The 18,093-nt window shown below is 39.6% G+C and overlaps 1 protein-coding gene and 1 long non-coding RNA gene across 4 annotated transcripts in view; one reads left to right on the forward strand and one right to left on the reverse strand.

Annotated features, from left to right (window-relative positions):
- Window positions 1–9,615, forward strand: part of LOC138844407 (uncharacterized) — a 45,634-nt gene extending 36,019 nt beyond the window's left edge. Inside the window, exon 3 of the long non-coding RNA XR_011380193.1 lies at window positions 8,756–9,615. This is a non-coding gene — a long non-coding RNA (uncharacterized lncRNA). The remainder of the gene's footprint in view (window positions 1–8,755) is intronic.
- EEA1 (early endosome antigen 1) overlaps window positions 1–18,093 on the reverse strand; it is a 472,296-nt gene that overhangs the window by 213,101 nt on the left and 241,102 nt on the right. The gene's annotated exons all lie outside the window — the stretch shown is intronic.

Here is an 18,093-nt window from a genome sequence, read left to right on the forward strand (position 1 = left end):
ATGCCGGCACCACAGGTGGAAGATTAACCCACTGTGCCACGGCGTCGGCCCCTATTTTCTTTTTAAAGAAACCATTAAATTGGGAAGTCTATGTCTTTTAGCTTCTGTTATAAAAAGTACAGGTAATGATCCATGGGCATTAACAATTCAAGGTACTGACATGAGCCAAGTGGTGAAAACTGGACGTTAGATGGCATGTCAATTCTTTATAAGTAGACAGAGAATAAGGGAATAGAAGTACTGAAGAGAAAGAAGAATGCTTGAGAGAGATCATGGAAATCTAATTCCCACCTATTCCATTTGTTAAGACATCAGAAATGACACCACTCAATGGACATGGACTACTGCTCTGACATGTCTTTCATCTTAAGAGGGCAGATGGCTCTAACAGTTTATATGTACAAGTTCATGTATAAGGCCTTAAGTAAACAATCTCTGTTGACAGTAACTTGGATATTTTCTCTACTCCTGTAACCATACTTTGTTTTTACTTAAGAGGGGATTATTAAATCCTTTTAAAAATATATATTCCCGATGCTGGCACTGTGACACAGTGGGTTAATGCCCTGGCCTGAAGCGCCGGTATCCCATATGGGCGCCGGTTCGAGACCCAACAGCTCCACTTCTGATCTAGCTCTCTGCTATGGCCTGGGAAGGCAGTAGAAGATGGTTCAAGTCCTTAGGCTCCTGCATCCACATGGGAGACCCAGAAGAAGCTCTTGGCTCTTGGTTTCAGATTGGCCCAGCTCTGGCCACTGCAGCCATTTGGGGAATGAACCAACGGATGGAAGACCTCTCTCTCTCTCTCTCTCTCTCTCTCTCTCTCTGTATAACTCTGACTTTCAAATAAATAAATAAATCTTAAATATATATATATATATTCCCAAGGTATATGTGAGTGTGTGTTCTTTTTTAATTGTCAGGCAGACTAGGGCATTTTTTATATATTATGCATCTTTCTTGATTTAGATTGCTAAAATACAAAGAAATCAAGTAGCATGTACCTAAGAAACACAATGCTTGTAATCATAGAATTTTAGAGTTGGAAGTAACTTTTATAAATTATGTGTTTTATTTCAGAGATAAATTGAAACTCAGAACAGGTATTTACCCCAGGTTACAGAGCTAAACACTGACAGAGCTGGGTCATACTCCTAGCCTTTAGATACTATTTTTAAAGCTGTTAATAGATCAGAGAAATCACTAACTTTTGTGAATCACCTTTATCACAAAATAATTTAAATGGTGTGGTAGTCCTTCCCCAGTTGCACATTCTGAAATGTGTAGCTTACAAAGTGTATGTTATTAGGAACACACACACACATACACACACACACATACACACAAGTTAAGAAAAGGAAAACACTTTTACAAACAGCAAAAGACAAAGAAGTAGGTCCAAAGTGACAAGCCAGCTAAATTACTTACAAATAAACAGATGGATTAAGAAGACAATCTTTTTTAAAATTGCAGCATCAGTATATACAATTTTTTTTGAAGTTCTGATTACTTTATTAAGGATTATGTCATCTTTTTAAAAGAATGTGGTCACTGACAATGTAGAACACATCTAAAATAGAATAATTCAACATCTAAAAAGATAAAAAGTATTCTAATTAATAACCTAGAGGTATACATTGCTACAAAAGATCAAGGATTTAAAAATTTCAGTTCAGCCAAAATGACTCTTTAGACTTGTCACACACTAGTATATCTAAGCATATAACTATTTATCCCAAGACATTTTCTCTCATTTATTTTATTTATCTGACCTATAATAAAATTGAGTATAAGCATAAAAGCAAATATGTGATTTGCATTTGTGTACAATGAAGTGTCAGTAATTTATTTTTTTTATTTTTTTTAACTTTTATTTAATGAATATAAATTTCCAAAGTACAGCTTATGGATTACAATGGCTTCCCCCCATAACGTCCCTCCCACCCGCAACCCTCCCCTCTCCCACTCCCTCTCCCCTTCCATTCACATCAAGATTCATTTTCGATTCTCTTTATCTACAGAAGATCAGTTTAGCATACATTAAGTAAAGATTTCAACAGTTTGCTCCCACACAGAAACATAAAGTGAAAAATAATAGATGATTTTTTAAATGATGATGAAATCAGATCAGACCTATTGTCATGTTTAATCCCAGTGAGAGTCAAGTTGGGAATTGATGATTTCTTCTTTTTTTTTTCTTTTTTTTACAGAAGATCAGTTTAGTATACATTAAGTAAAGCTTTCCACAGTTTGCACCCCCATAGAAACACAAAGTGGAATATACTGTTTGAGTTACTGTTTGAGTACTCGTTATAGTATTAAGTCTCAATGTACAGCACGCTAAGGACAGAGATCCTACATGAGGAGCGAGTGCACAGTGACTCCTGTTGTTGACTTTACAAATTGACACTCTTGTTTATGGCCTCAGTAATCTCCCCGTGCTCCAGTCATGTGTTTCCAAGGCTATGGAAGCCCCTTGAGTTCTCCGACTCTTATCTTGTTTAGACAAGGTCATAGCCAAAGTGGAGGTACTCTCCTCCCTTCAGAGAAAGGTACCTCCTTCTTTGAAGACCTGTTCTTTCCACTGGGATCTCACTCACAGAGATCTTTCATTTAGGTTTTGTTTTTCGTTTTTTGTTTTTTTTTTTTTTTGTTTTTTGTTTTTTGTTTTTGTTTTTGTTTTTGTTTTTTTTTGCCAGAGTGTCTTGGCTTTCCATGCCTGAAATACTCTCATGGGCTTTTCAGCCAGATCCGAATGCCTTTAGGGCTGATTCTGAGGCCAGAGCGCTGTTTAGGACATCCACCATTCTATGAGTCTGCTGAGTATCTCGCTTCCCATGTTGGATCACTCTCCCCTTTATTTATTCTATCAGTAAGTATTAGGAGGTACTAGACTTGTTTATGTGCTCCCTTTGACTCTTAGTCCTTTCATTATGATCAAATGTGAACTGAAAATTGATCACTTGGACTAGTGAGATGGCATTGGCACATGCCACTTTGATGGGATTGAATTGGAGTCCCCTGGTATATTTCTAACTCTACCATTTGGGGCAAGTCAGCCTGAGCATGTCCCAAACTGTACATCTCTTCCCTCTCTTATTCCCACTCTTATGTTTAACAGGGATCACATTTCAGTTAAATTTCAACACTTAAGAATAACTGTGTATTAATTACAGAATTAAACCAGTCATATTAAGTAGAGCAGACAAAAAAACTACTAAGAGGGATAATGTATTAAGTTGTTCATTAACAGTCAGGGCTATGCTGATCAAGTCACCATTTCTCATAGTGTCCATTTCACTTCAACAGGTTTCCTTTTTGGTGTTCACTCAGTTGTCACCGATCAGGGAGAACATATGGTATTTGTCCCTTTGGGACTGGCTTATTTCACTCAGCATGATGTGTTCCAGATTCCTCCATTTTGTTGCAAATGACTGGATTTCGTTGTTTCTTACTGCGGTATAGTATTCTAAAGAGTACATATCCCATAATTTCTTTATCCAGTCTACTGATGATGGGCATTTAGGTTGGTTCCAGGTCTTGGCTATTGTGAATTGTGCTGCAATAAACATTAGGGTGCAGACCGCTTTTTTGTTTGCCAATTTCATTTCCTTTGGGTAAATCCCAAGGAGTGGGATGGCTGGGTCGAACGGTAGGGTTATATTCAGGTTTCTGAGGAATCTCCAGACTTACTTCCATAGTGGCTTGACCAGTTTGCATTCCCACCAACAGTGGGTTAGTGTCCCTTTTTCCCCACATCCTCGCCAGCATCTGTTGTTGGTAGATTTCTGAATGTGAGCCATTCTAACTGGGGTGAGGTGAAACCTCATTGTGGTTTTGATTTGCATTTCCCTGATTGCTAGTGATCTTGAACATTTTTTCATGTGCCTGTTGGCCATTTGGATTTCCTCTTTTGAAAAATGTCTATTGAGGTCCTTGGCCCATCTCTTAAGTGGGTTGTGTTTTTGTGGAGTTTCTTGATCTCTTTGTAGATTCTGGTTATTAACCCTTTATCTGTTGCATAGTTTGCAAATATTTTTTCCCATTCTGTCGGTTGTCTCTTCACTCTCCTGACTGTTTCTTTTGCAGTACAGAAACTTCTCAATTTGATGCAATCCCAATAGTTGATTTTGGCTTTGACTGCCTGTGCCTCCCGGGTCTTTTCCAGAAATTCTTTGCCTGTGCCAATATCTTGAAGGGTTTCTCCAATGTTCTCTAATAACTTGATGGTGTTAGGTCGTAGATTTAGGTCTTTAATCCACGTTGAGTGGATTTTTGTGTAAGGTGTAAGGTAGGGGTCTTGCTTCATGATTCTGCACGTGGAAATCCAGTTTTCCCAGCACCATTTATTGAATAGACTGTCCTTGCTCCAGGAATTAGTTTTAGATCCTTGATCAAATATAAGTTGGCTGTAGATGTTTGGATTGATTTCTGGTGTTTCAATTCTGTTCCATTGGTCTATCCATCTGTTTCTGTACCAGTACCATGCTGTTTTGATTACAACTGCCCTGTAGTATGTCCTGAAATCTGGTATTGTGTTGCCTCCGGCTTTGTTTTTGTTGTACAAGATTGCTTTAGCTATTTGAGGTCTCTTGTGCCTCCATATGAATTTCAGTACCATTTTTTCTAGATCTGAGAAGAATGTCTTTGGTATCCTGATTGGAATTGCATTGAATCTATAAATTGCTTTTGGGAGAATGGACATTTTGATGATGTTGATTCTTCCAATCCATGAGCATGGAAGATTTTTCCATTTCTTGGTATCCTCTTCTATTTCTTTCTTTAAGGTTTTGTAATTTTCATCATAGAGATCTTTAACGTCCTTGGTTAAGTTTATTCCAAGGTATTTGATTGTTTTTGTAGCTATTGTGAATGGGATTGATCTTAGCAGTTCTTTCTCAGCCATGGCATTGCTTGTGTATACAAAGGCTGTTGATTTTTGTGCATTGATTTTATATCCTGCCACTTTGCCAAACTCCTCTATGAGTTCCAATAGTCTCTTAGTAGAGTTCTTTGGATCCCTTAAGTAAAGAATCATATCGTCTGCAAAGAGGCATAGTTTGACTTCTTCCTTCCCAATTTGTATTCCTTTAATTTTTCTTGTCTGATGGCTCTGGCTAAAACTTCGAGAACTATGTTAAATAGCAGTGGTGAGAGTGGGCATCCCTGTCTGGTACCAGATCACAGTGGAAATGCTTCCAACTTTTCCCCATTCAATAGGATGCTGGCTGTGGGCTTTTCATAAATTGCTTTGATTATATTGAGGAATGTTCCTTCTATACCCAATTTGCTTAGAGTTTTCATCATGAAAGGGTGTTGAATCTTATCGAATGCTTTCTCTGTACCTATTGAGATAATCATATGGTTTTTCTTCTGCAGACTGTTAAGTGGTGAATCACATTGATTGATTTGCGAATGTTGAACCATCCCTGCATACCAGGGATAAATCCCACTTGGTCTGGGTGGATGATTTTCCTGATGTGTTGTAGTATTCTATTGGCGAGAATTTTATTGAGGATTTTTGCATCTATGTTCATCAGGGATATTGGTCTATAATTTTCTTTCAGTGCTGCATCTTTCTCTGGCTTAGGGATTAAGGTGATACTGGCTTCATAGAAAGAATTTGGGAGGATTCCATCTTTTTCGATTGTTCTGAATAGTTTGAGAAGAAATGGAATCAGTTCTTCTTTAAATGTCTGGTAGAATTCAGCAGTGAATCCATCTGGTCCTGGGCTTTTCTTTGTTGGGAGGGCCTTTATTACTGTTTCAATTTCTGTTTCAGTTATGGGTCTATTTTGGTTTGCTATGTCTTCATGGTTCAATTTAGGTAGATTGCATGTGTCCAGGAATCTATCCATTTCTGATAGATTTTCTTGTTTGCTGGCATACAAGTCCTTGTAGTAATTTCTGATTATTCTTTTTATTTCTGTGGTGTCTGTTGTCATGTTTCCTTTTTCATCTCTGATTTTATTGAGTTGGGTCTTTTCTTTTTTTAGTTAGTTGGGCCAATGGGGTGTCAATTTTGTTTATTTTTTCAAAAAACCAGCTCTTCGCTTGGCTGATTTTTTAAATTTTTTTTTTTTTGGATTCAATCCTGTTAATTTCTTCTCTGATTTTAATTATTTCTCTTCTCCTACTAGATTTGGGTCTGGTTTGCTGCAAATTTTCTAGGTCCTTGAGATGCACTGAAAGCTCATCTTTCTAATTTCTTGATATAGGCGCCTATTGCTATAAACTTGCCTCTCAATACTGCTTTTGCCGTATCCCATAAGTTTTGATATGTTGTGTTGTTATCCTCATTTACTTCCAGAAAATTTTTGATTTCTCTTTTGATTTCTTGAATGACCCAGTGTTCATTCAGGAGCATGTTGTTCAGTCTCCATGTGTTTGCATATTTCCTGAGTTGCTAATTTCCAGCTTCATTCCACTGTGGTCTGAGAAGCTGCATGGTATGATTCTATATCTTTTAAATTTGCTGAGACTTGCTTTATGGCCTAGTATGTGATCAATCCTAGAGAAGGTTCCATGCGCTGCTGAGAAGAATGTGAAGTCTGTAGATGTAGGATTGAAAGTTCTGTGGATATCTGTTAGATCCATTTGGGCAATAGTGTCAATTAAATCTGCTGTTTCCTTGTTGATCTTCTGTCCGGATGATCTGTCTATTTCTGAGAGTGGAGTATTGAAGTCCCCCAGTACTATTGTATTGGAATCTAAATCTCCCTTTAAGTCCCTTAACATATCTTTTAAATAGACCGGTGCCCTGTAATTAGGTGCATATACATTTATAATAGTTACATCTTCCTGTTGAATTGAACCCTTAATCATTATATAGTGTCCTTCTTTGTCTCTCTTAACAGTTTTTGTATTAAAGTTTATTTTGTCTGATATTAATATGGCTACACCTGCTTTTTTTTGGTTTCTGTTGGCATGGAATATCTTTTTCCAACCTTTCACTTTCAGTCTGCATGCATCTTTGTTAGAGAGATGTGTTTCTTGTAGGCAACAAATAGTTGGGTTGTGTTCTTTGAGCCAATCAGCCAATCGGTGTCTTTTAACTGAAGAATTCAGACCATTAATGTTTAATGTGACTATTGATACGTAGTGACTTTGCCCTGCCATTTTCCCGGAGATATTTTCTAGTATATGCTTTGAGCTTCCCATGCTCTTTTACTGGTAGGTGTTCTTCCTTTCCCTTCTTTCATATTGATGGCCGTGTTTCTGTGTTTCTGAGTGTAGCACATCTTTAAGTATCTTTTGCAGGGCCGGATGAGTGGCCACAAAGTCTTTCAATTTCTGTTTGCTATGAAAGGTCTTTATTTCACCTTCATTCACAAATGAGAGCTTGGCAGGATATAATATTCTGGGCTGGCAATTTTTCTCTCTTAGCACCTGTGCTATGTCTCGTCATTCCCTCCTAGCCTGTAGTGTTTCTGATGAGAAGTCTGCTGTGAGTCTGATTGGAGATCCTCTGAGAATAATCTGACGTTTCTCTCTTGCACATTTTAGGATCTTTTCTTTATGTTTCATTGTGGTAAGTTTAATTACCACGTGTTGTGGTGAGGATCTCTTTTGGTCATGTTTATTGGGGGTTCTATGAGCTTCCTGTACTAGGATGTCTCTGTCCTTCTCCAAACCTGGAAAGTTCTCTGCTAGTATCTCACTAAAAAGGCCTTCTAATCCTTTCTCTCTCTCCATGCCTTCAGGAACTCCTAGAACCCGAATGTTGGTTTTTTTAATAGTATCCTGTAGATTCCCAACAATATTTTTTAGATTTCTAATTTCCTCTTCTTTTCTTTGGTTTGACTGTCTCCTTTCCTGTTCTCTGTCTTCTAAGTCCGATAGTCTCTCTTCTGCTTCACCCATTCTGTTTGTAAGGCTCTCTAATGTGTTTGTCATTTGATCTATTGAGCTCTTCATTTCATTTTGATTTCTCTTCACTATCACACTTTCCTGCTCTACTAGTTTCTGCGTTTCATTTTGATTCTTCCTTAAAATTTCATTTTCACGAGAGAGATTTTCAATCCTGTCCAATAAGGATTTCTGTAGTTCAAGGATTTGCTTTTGAAAACTTCTAAATGTTCTTATCATAAATTTTTTGAAATCCGTATCTTGCATTTCTTCTATCTCATCATCTTCATAATCTTGGCTTGGGGTGTTTTGTTTATTTGGAGGCATCATAATGTCATCGTTGATCTTGTTCCCTCGATTTCTGTGTTTATTGCTTGGCATGGTTAATTCTGTTTCCCTCACTGTGTTTTTTTTTTTTTTTTTTTTTTTTTTTACTATGTCCATGTTAAGTGGACTGCCTGCTGTTGGAGGAGCCTTGGAGGCTTGAGATGGGTGTGGCCTGAGAGCTCTGCTTGGTTCTTCAGGGTTACAGGTGTGCAAAGGTGACACCCTCAGGTTATTCGTGGTAAATCTCTCTTTATTCATTTATTTTATTTTATTTTATTTTATTTTATTTTATTTTATTTTATTTTATTTTATTTTTGTTCAGGAGGTAAGTAATACTGCAAGGCTGAGCAGAATGGATGGTATTTAGGTTCCGCTGGCTTCTACCCAAAGAGTCTGTGCAGGCTCAGTTTCTCCTGCGGACTCCCACTGGGTTGCCTAGGCTACTGAATTGTAGGCTTAACTCTCCCCTTTTATTATGTATATCCCAGCTCTTTGTCTCTTGCTCGCCTTTGCAAGGTTGTACCAGTATGCCCCCACCTTTTTATTTATTTATTTATTTATTTTTCCTTCTCTCCTGTAGTCTGTTGGACTTTCCCGCTTCAAAACCCGCGTCCCTCTAAAATTCTGTCTGCCGTTTCCCCGCCAATGTCTCCGGTTACTGAGCTCACCTCCACTTCCAGCGCCGATGTGTGGACTCGGAGCCCTTAGCGTCCCTCCTCTCCCCGCTGGTGTCTTTGTCACCAGTATATACAATTATGTACTCGATTCCCATGTTCTATTGGATACAATCTCTAACCTTTTTAATTGGTGTGTTAAGGTTAATGTGCATTTTTAATTAACAGTTTAATTATACTTGTTGGGTAGAGGACTGCTTATTCTAACTTTAAGCAGCACTGGAATTAGGAAATGCAAAGAAAGCCTTTAACCCACTAAAGAGTCAGCTGAGTACATTTTTATTTTGTTCTCAAAGTGACACTGAAGAGTAAACTAACGGAGAATGTCATGGTAGTGAATCAGTATATTTGGATGAACGTGGTGGGAGGTAAGAGTCAACTCTTGTTATATCAAATTAGGCTGAAATAAAGACTTGAAAAATGTGTGAAAAACTTCTGGATGTGTGCTGTGATGGGTCAATTAAATCACCCTGGGAGCGGCTGGTTAAATAGCTGGATCTAAGTATAAGATCTTCAAAATGCATGCACCTAACAAAACTGCAGACTTACACTAGAACAAGTGTTTGTGGAAGGGAGGAAGGGAGGAAGGGAGAGAGGGAGGAAAAGGGAGGGAAGGAGGGAGAGAATTGGATGGAATTGGCTCTTATGACTTTCTTTCAACTACTTAGTAAGCATAAATTGGCTAATGGCCTTTTCATGATGTGGCTAAAACATTAATTCTAAGCCTAATTGTGCAAATGAAATAAAAGTAATAGTTTAATGAAAATTGTGTTATAGTAATAATTGAAAGATGACAGCATGCTATGAGTTTGACATGGGAATATTTATCTTTGGTTTTCATGCTTTTGTTTTTAGCTTTAGCATCATGAATTAACTTTGTAACATATTTAACATTCCAGAACATCCAGTCATTGATTTGTTCTCTTAGAAACCCCATTTTCCAAGTCATTTGATTTTAATTATAAATGTATTTAAACACAAAGATAGACTAACTAATAGCAAATGTTCCATTCAGAAACACAATGTAGAATTTCAGGACAACACGTTAGTCATTCTTCCCAATTCTGTGTCATGTGCAGATTTCAAAAGTAATCTTCATCTAATATCTGAGTTTTGTATACAACAGCTACAGAGTCACAGCCATGGTTCTGTGGGGGCTCGCTGAGAGGCTGCATCCCTCAAATTTCTCCCTTCTCCCTCTATTACATAGGACCATTGTCGAATCTGTTGAGCATTTCCCAAGTGGGGTAGTCATCCTCCTCTCATTTCGCCCTCTTAGAAAAATCAGTGAGGATGTGAAAGGAGATGTGAAATTGACCCCATGGTCTTCCCTCCCCTCCCCTCCCCTCCCTTCCCTTCTCTTCCCAGTATTCATTTAGTGCTTCATACAACCCTCTAAGTACTGAACCTACAACACTGATCATTAGAATTCCTCATCCTTATTTACAGATTTCTATGTACATAGAGGTCATATTCATTTCAGAATCTTCACTGAAGTCTTTCTTGTGTGCCCACACAATCAAGGCCTGTGTAGTCATTACATTTAGAATTGAACAAAATAGATATGCTCTTTGAATTTAGGGGTTGGGGTATCATTTTGCAAAGAAATAATTATGTAAAGCAATAGGAAAAACAGAAGATTACAAATTATGTTACGAGGAAAGAAACCAAGGTTCCAGGAGCCAGGACAATAGCAGAGGCAGAATCAGACAGAGGGTTTAGTGAACCTTCTCTGAGAAACTGACCATTTAACTTGAGGCTTATGACTAGGAGTTATTCGGCTTATTTCGGCTTGATTCGATGAGGAATGTGCCGTTAAGATGGGACAGCGTGCGGCATGCCTACAGTCACTGGATGCATTGGACAAGCAAAGGACGATCGAGATAAGGTCTTAGAAGCTGCATTAGGGATTTTTTTATTTCATCTTAAGTACAAACCATTGAAGCTTTTAAATAGGAGAGTGATGTGATATTCCTATATTTACTAGCTGGTATTGAATATTTATAAATTATCAGACGAGTTAAATACAAATCATGGGAGCCAACATTGTGGCACAGCAGGTTTAGTCACTACTTGTAACACTGGCATCCCTTATTGGAGTGCCAGTTCAAATATTCCAACTGCTTGGCTTCTGATTCAACTTCCTGATAATGTACCTGGGAAGACAGAAGATGGCCCAAGGACTTGGGCTCCTGCCACCCATGTGGGAGAACAGCATGGACTTCTTGCCTCCTTGATTCACCCTGCCCCACGCCCCCTCTTTGAAATGGAAAATAAAAATAAATACATTTTTTAAAAGATTTTATTTGAAAGGCAGAGTTAGAGAGAGAGAGAGAGAGAGGGAGAGAGAAAGAGAAAGAGAGAGAGAGAGAGTCCTCTATCTGCTGGTTCACACCACAAATGGCCACAATGGCCAGGGCTGAGCCAATCTGAAGCCAGGACCTTGGAACTCCATGCAAGTCTCCTACGTGGGTGCTGGTGTCCAAGCACTTGGGCCATCCTCTGCTGCTTTCCAGGGTGCATAAGCAGGGAGGTGATGGGAAATGGAGCAGCCAGGACTTGAACCAGTGCTCCCTGGAAATGCCAGCATCACAGGCAGAGGTTTAACCTGCTGTGCCACAACATGGGTCCCAATCAATAAAAGTTTTTTTTTTTTTAAGATTTATTTCATTTTTTTTAAAGAGTTACAGAGAAAGGTAGACAGACAGAGAGAGAGAGAGAGAAAAACTTCTGTCTGCTGGTTCACTCCCCCAAATGGCTGCAATGGCCAGAGCTGAGCCAATCCAAAGCCAGGAGCCAGGAGCTTCTTCCGGTCTACAATGTAAGTCCAGGGGCCCAAGGACTTGGGCTATCCCCCAGTACTTTCCCAGGCACATTAGCAGGAAGCTGGATTGGAAGTGGAGCAGCTAGGACTTGAACTGGTGCCCATATGGGATGCCAGTGCTGCAGGTCGGGGCTTTAACCTGCTGCACCATAGCACAGCCCCCTAACAAATCATTTAAAAACAAAAATAACAAGTCATTGGTCATCTATGCGATTCCAAGTTTTACCAACCTCTGGTAATTACACTAATTTGATATGGCTGGTTCTTAAGAAAAATTTAGATGGAATTCATGAATTTTTAGTCATTTATCATTCATTTTCCCTTTCTACCAATTCTCCATTTTAGTTTGAATAATATGTTGTGATAGTTGGCTTTATGTGCCAACTGGAATGGGCTCAGATAACCAGACAGCTGGTTCAACAATATTTCTGGGTGTGTCTGTGAGGGTGTTTCTGGAAGAGATTAGCATTTGAATCAATGGAATGAGAAAAGTTATCCTCAGCAATTGTCTATATTCTGAGTAAATATCATTTTACTCTGTTAAGTACCAAATTGAACAGAGGCAGAGAAAAGATGAATTCATGCTCTCTCCTTGAGCTGGGACATTCATGTGCACGTGGCCTTGGACGGCCTTAGACACAGGAGCTTCCGGCTCTCAGGCCTTTGGATTTGGACTGAATGACACCAAGGATTTTCCTGATTTTGCAGCTTGCAGATAGCACATCATAGAGTATCTCAGTTTCCACAATCGTGTTAGCCCATGCCTAAAATCCATCTCCCATTGTGTGAGAAGACTTCAGAAGGTTTGTGAAAAAGTGAAAAGATAAGCTTATTTCAACAAAAACAATTTGGAAACCCATGCATTTTTTTAATGACATGCGTTTTCCATAAACTGTTGGAAGACGACTCAGATACCTACACGACCTGTTGGTTCTGTTTCCCCAATTAATACTTACATTTCACCATTGTGTGCCCTCTTGCAGTCTCACTCGCCCTTGGCCAGGAGGCAGACCGGAGAACCAAGCTGTTACCAGCTGGACTCTTTCTGGGGAGTTAGTGTTGTAATCAGTAGCAGGGGGAAATGCTTGAAAGAATTCAACTGTGCCAGGCTCTAGTGTTCACAGCTTCCTTGTTTCCTACCCTTGTTTCAAGCCCGAGTCTCTAGCCTCTCTCTTTTATCCCAATGAGTGTTTGTTTGTTTTTTAAGATTAATTTGTTTATTTGAAAGGCAGAGAGAGAAAGGTTTGCCATCTGTTGGTTCACTCCCCAAATGGCTGTAATGGCTTGGAGCTGGGCCAATCCAAAGCCAGAAGCCTAGAGCTTCTTTCAGTCTCCCACATGGGTGTAGGGGCCCAAGGACTTGGGCCATCTTCCAGTGCTTTCTTAGGTCATAGCAGAGAGCTGGATCAGAAGTGGAACAGCCGGGACTTGAACTGGTGCCCATATGGGATGTGAGCACTGCAGACAGCTCTACGTGTTACGCCACAGTGCCAGCCTCTATCCCAGTGAGTCTTGCCTGTAGATACATTTTTGACTTAAAGTGGCCAACATTGGCTTCTGTCACTTGCAATAGAAAAATCATAATGAAATGAAAATCTATTTGAGCTCTCTGTAGTAATCATATTTTGTTCTCAAGTTTTAAAAACCTTTGGATATATTACTTGTCCATTTTCAATCTAATAGAATCTCTAGCATTTTCTTTTACAGCTCAAAACTAATTTAGTTTTAGATTGAAATATCTGAAATCCTTGAAAAGAGTTAATGACTATATGTTTCTTGTTTCCTCAGTAGTCCTCAGAGAAGATAAAACTGATATTTCCTAATGCAATTTTCTCTTCACACTATTCGTTCTACATTTCTGTTTTTCTACCTATTATTCCATAAAAGGAGGCAATTCTCCTTGTTTATAAACAGTATTTTCCAAAGTGTGTCACACAGAACATGAGTCCCATGATGTGCTTCCTGATAAAAAGTATCAATTTTTTTAAAAGATTTATTTATTTGAAAGAGTTACACAGAGCGAGAAGGAGAGGCAGAGAGAGAGAGAGAGAGAGAGAGAGAGAGAGGTCTTCCATCCACTGTTTCACTCCCTAACTAGCCGCAATGGCCAGAACTATGCCGATCCGAAGCCAGGAGCCAGGAGCTTCTTCCGGGTCTCCCACGTGGGTGCAGGGGCCCAAGGACTTAGGCCATCTTCTACTGCTTTCCCAGGCCACAGCAGAGAGCTGGATAGGAAGTGGAGCAGCCAGGTCTCAAACTGGCGCCCAAATGAGATACTGGTGCTTCAGGCCAGGGCGTTAACCCGCTGCGCCACCACGCAGGCCCCAAAAGTCTCAATTATTACATACAGATGACAGTAGCAGTGAAGCCTTGTACAGTTCCAGAGAACACTGTAGCATCCTAAAGCATCTGAAAAATCCTATAGTGAAGAAACCTGAGTGTTCCCAGTGTTTCCTAAAGGTATCTAGTCATGGCAAACTTTCCTGCTGCAAAACCTGTGTAATCACTAGCATTTGGTGGAACCCACTTGCAGAAGCGCGGATTTCAAAGCCTGAAACAAAACAAAAGTGGGATTTTTTCCCATTTTGTCTGATTTATCTGGTAACATTGCATCATGCTCTTTTGGTAGTGGAGCAATCCCTTTTTTGTTTCTTCTGTTTCAAATGCACCTTGAACATCTTTAGTTAATGTCCCTCTTAGAATTTTTCAAGGGCTCAATTCCTCCTATTCATGCTACTCTTTGGATTTTATTTTAGGTACATCTATAAAATGCCTATTCTAGGCCCATGAATGTGCTCTAAGAGCAGCCACAGTGCTTATGCTTCAGTCACGTTTTGTGTGTTAGTCTTCTAGGTGTCCTTATATTTCAGGATGCTATGATAGCAGGGAAATTCTACCTTTAGCTAGGGCTGGTGTTGGCAGGCACTTGTAGAAGCAAACATGCATACACACAGGGGGAAAAAAACACGGTCTCTTCTCAAGGTTGCCTCAGAGGTATTTGATTGCCCTTGGAGGTCATGCAAAGCTGCCCAAGTGAAATGAAAAGTGTGATGGAGAGTGTGCCGTGGTGACAGATCATCACTCTTTCAATTTACCCTGATTGGCCCAGTAAGTCTGGGGAAGAGAAGGATCAGTTTGGACATGTGTAGGAATGGGAACCAAGGTTTATCTTTGATGTTGGTAAAAGTGAGAGCAGCTAAGCAACTGACAAATTGTGGTTTTACCTTTTATTCACTTTCTTATTAAATCATTCAACTGATATAATTGAGCACCTACTCTGTGAACGCACTCTGGTCCCTGCCTTCAAAGAACTCCCTGCCACACTGAGCCACTGGGCAATTAATAAAAAAAGTACAATATAACCTACCAAGTGGGAACAGAGAGCTTTTTCTGTATTAACTTTGATGTTTACATATCCTCTGTAATCTAAGCATGTGTTCCTCTAGAAAGCCTTAAGTGTTCTGTGAATGTGCTTTCAACTTTCTCTAGTAATTCATTCATTCATGTTCACCTCTTTATAGCATGTTAAATAGCATTCCATTGTAAAATATAACAGAAAAATCTAAGTTAGCAAAAATTGTTGTTGTTAAATACCCACTCTATTGACGAATGTTTACATAATTTAAAGATAACTTAAAGATAACAAAAAGATAACTTTTTGCAATGTTCCAGCAAACAGTTTTATGCACGCTGATGGATTTGAAATGGTACCAGTTGTGGCTTTAACTTTCATCACCCTGATGGAGTTGGACATTTTCTATTCATTTTTTGACCATCTATGATTCTGTAACTTCGTTTATATCTCATTTCCCTAAAACTTGGTACAGGGCTGTCACAAAGGCACACCCTCAATGAGTACGATAATTTCTTTTGCCACAGAAATGTTGCTTGGTCTCCTAATACTAATGTCAGTTCCTAACTTTTTTTTTTAAGGTTTATTTATTTATTTGAAAGGCAGAATTACAGAGAGGCAGAAGCAGAGAGAGATCTTCCACATGCTTCCCCCCAAATGTCCACAACATGCAGGGATGGCCAGGCGGAAGCCAGGAGCCAGGAGCTTCTTCTGGGTCTCCCACGTGGGTGCAGGGGCCCAAGGACTTGGGCCATCCTCTACTGGTTTCCCAGGTCATAGCAGAAAGCTAGATCAGAAGTGAAACAGCCGGGACTCAAATCAGTGCCCATGTGGAATGCTGGCGCTGCAGGCAGCGGCTTTACCCACTACACCACAGCAACAGGCCCCGCCCCCCATTCCTAACCTCTAAGATGGCATCACTGAGGCCCGCATTTGCAAGTGAATGGATTCTAGAAATTGTTTTTTCTGTAGATGTGTCCACAATGCCATAGTGAGTCCATTGTGTTATAACACTCTACTAAATGTCACTGTGGGTATCTAGTCTGTGTGACTGAATTTCTGCCTCAGTTTCCTCAAGAACTAGAGTGTAATACTATTTAGCAAGAGCCCTACAAAGTCTTTTTCTTCTTGGAGGGGAGGAACTGGAGACTCTCCAATGACCCCCTCTAGTGGCTGGCTAGGGTTGATAACAGTTCCTCGCTAACTTGACGTATCACTTCGAGTCTGGAAACTTTTGCTACCTTGTTCACCTATAAACTGTACCTCTTTAGATAACAGAGTTGGACGCAATTACAGGAGATCGCTCCTCTCCCTTCTGAACTCCAATGTGGACCACTGGCCAGCATACTTGGTGGGCCACTGCCACAGTCATATCATATGGATCCTGGCTCCAGGCTCCATTTCCTCTCCGTGAGCCAGACACCTACATCTTGCGTGTCCTGAGGCCGACCTTCCACGATATGACACCTGCCCTTTTCCCTCAGTGATTAATGTCCCAATTACATATAACTTTCATTAATGTGAACCTTTAAGCAAATCAATGTCTTCATTTTTGAAAGCGTCTTCTTAGAAGTCAGAAAATGGTGGTGTCACAAATCTTTATTACAAGAGGAAGTTGGACTTGATTCCCCCATCCCATCTCTCATCATGATTGCCCTTACTGTGTTTCTGTTTCAGATTTAAACATTTTAATTACAGTTTAATATTTATGTGAAATCCTTTGGGCAACAGCCGGCAAGCATCTCTCTTAAAATTTAAACAAGAAAAACAAGTCTGAGATCTCAATGGAATTTTGTATTTTAGGTCAGTATATTTTTTTCTGCTTTGGATATGTGGAGACACTGACATTTCATTTACAAAATAGGCCATTCAGTAAGACAGTAATGTGGACAGAAAGCCCTGTAGAATGTAACAGCATGGGGAAGCAAGTGATTTTCTGCCAGGCTCACTCCAGGCGCCCAAACATGGCCCAATTCTGCTAGGGAAAACAAAAGCATGACAAATCTCCAAACTTGTACCTTCTTCTTTAACTCTTATGTGCAAAACTATAGTCCCAGCTGCTGCTTTTTGATCTTCTGCTCTAACCCCTGAGCTCCCTAGATATGACTATTCCGTTTCCTCCCATTTGCCTAGAATTATATTGGGCAAATTCCAGCATTCTGAGAAAGGGAACCACTGTTCCTTTAAGAAATGTTCTCTCTGTTGTTCCTTGGAACAAATCATTTTTAAGTTCAAAGTGTTTTCATAGGGATGAGAGGGAAATCTGAGAAAAGTTAAAAAAAAAAAAAAAGAGAGATCAAGTTGCACACTGGGAAACTTTTTGGGCAGAATATATGACTACAAATCACTAGGTATGTTTTATTGCCTTGACAGAGCCAGTGGATAAGAAATATTTATTCCTGTAAAAGCACAGCTCTGATTTTAAGAATGCAACTTGACCTGGTTTCTCATGGAAGGATTCTAACCATGCTGACCTTTTCCATATTTTAGAGTTGAAGTCTCAATGGTAAAGTGGGAGCATTAGCCACAGTTTTGAAATCTAGAAGTTCGGGTAGTGCATTCGAAAGTATTATAAGGCAAATGGTCAGGTTTTTTTAAGAAGATTGAAAAAAGTCTGTTAACAGTTGTTTTCCTTTTCACTTAGTCACCCTCTGTTGCTATGAACTCTCCGAGTGCATAGTGCCTGACACATGTCCTAATTCACCATTCCCATAAGGAAGTGATACTTCCGAAGGACAGTGAGTATGATCCACCTGGCCCAACTCTCTACAGAGCTTTTTGGCCCATGTGCACACATGTGTACAAACACACACACACACGTGTATCCTCAGCTGAAAGGGGAAAATCAATTTTATATGTTGATTATAATTTTCAACATATCATAAAAATTCATGGGACACCACTGTGCTTTGTCCCATCATGTGTTACCCTGGTGTAGAAATACTTACTGCCTTAGGTCTGGCTTCAAAAAGAAAAAAACGGCTTCTCTGACTAAAAAGTAAGTTTTCTCTGGTTAATAAGAAGGCATATTTGTGGCCAAGGCTCTTGTCTGATTAGGTCAGTGTTTT

This window comes from Oryctolagus cuniculus, chromosome 11 (genome assembly GCF_964237555.1).
Source record: "Oryctolagus cuniculus chromosome 11, mOryCun1.1, whole genome shotgun sequence".
In the NCBI taxonomy this organism is placed as follows: domain Eukaryota; kingdom Metazoa; phylum Chordata; class Mammalia; order Lagomorpha; family Leporidae; genus Oryctolagus; species Oryctolagus cuniculus.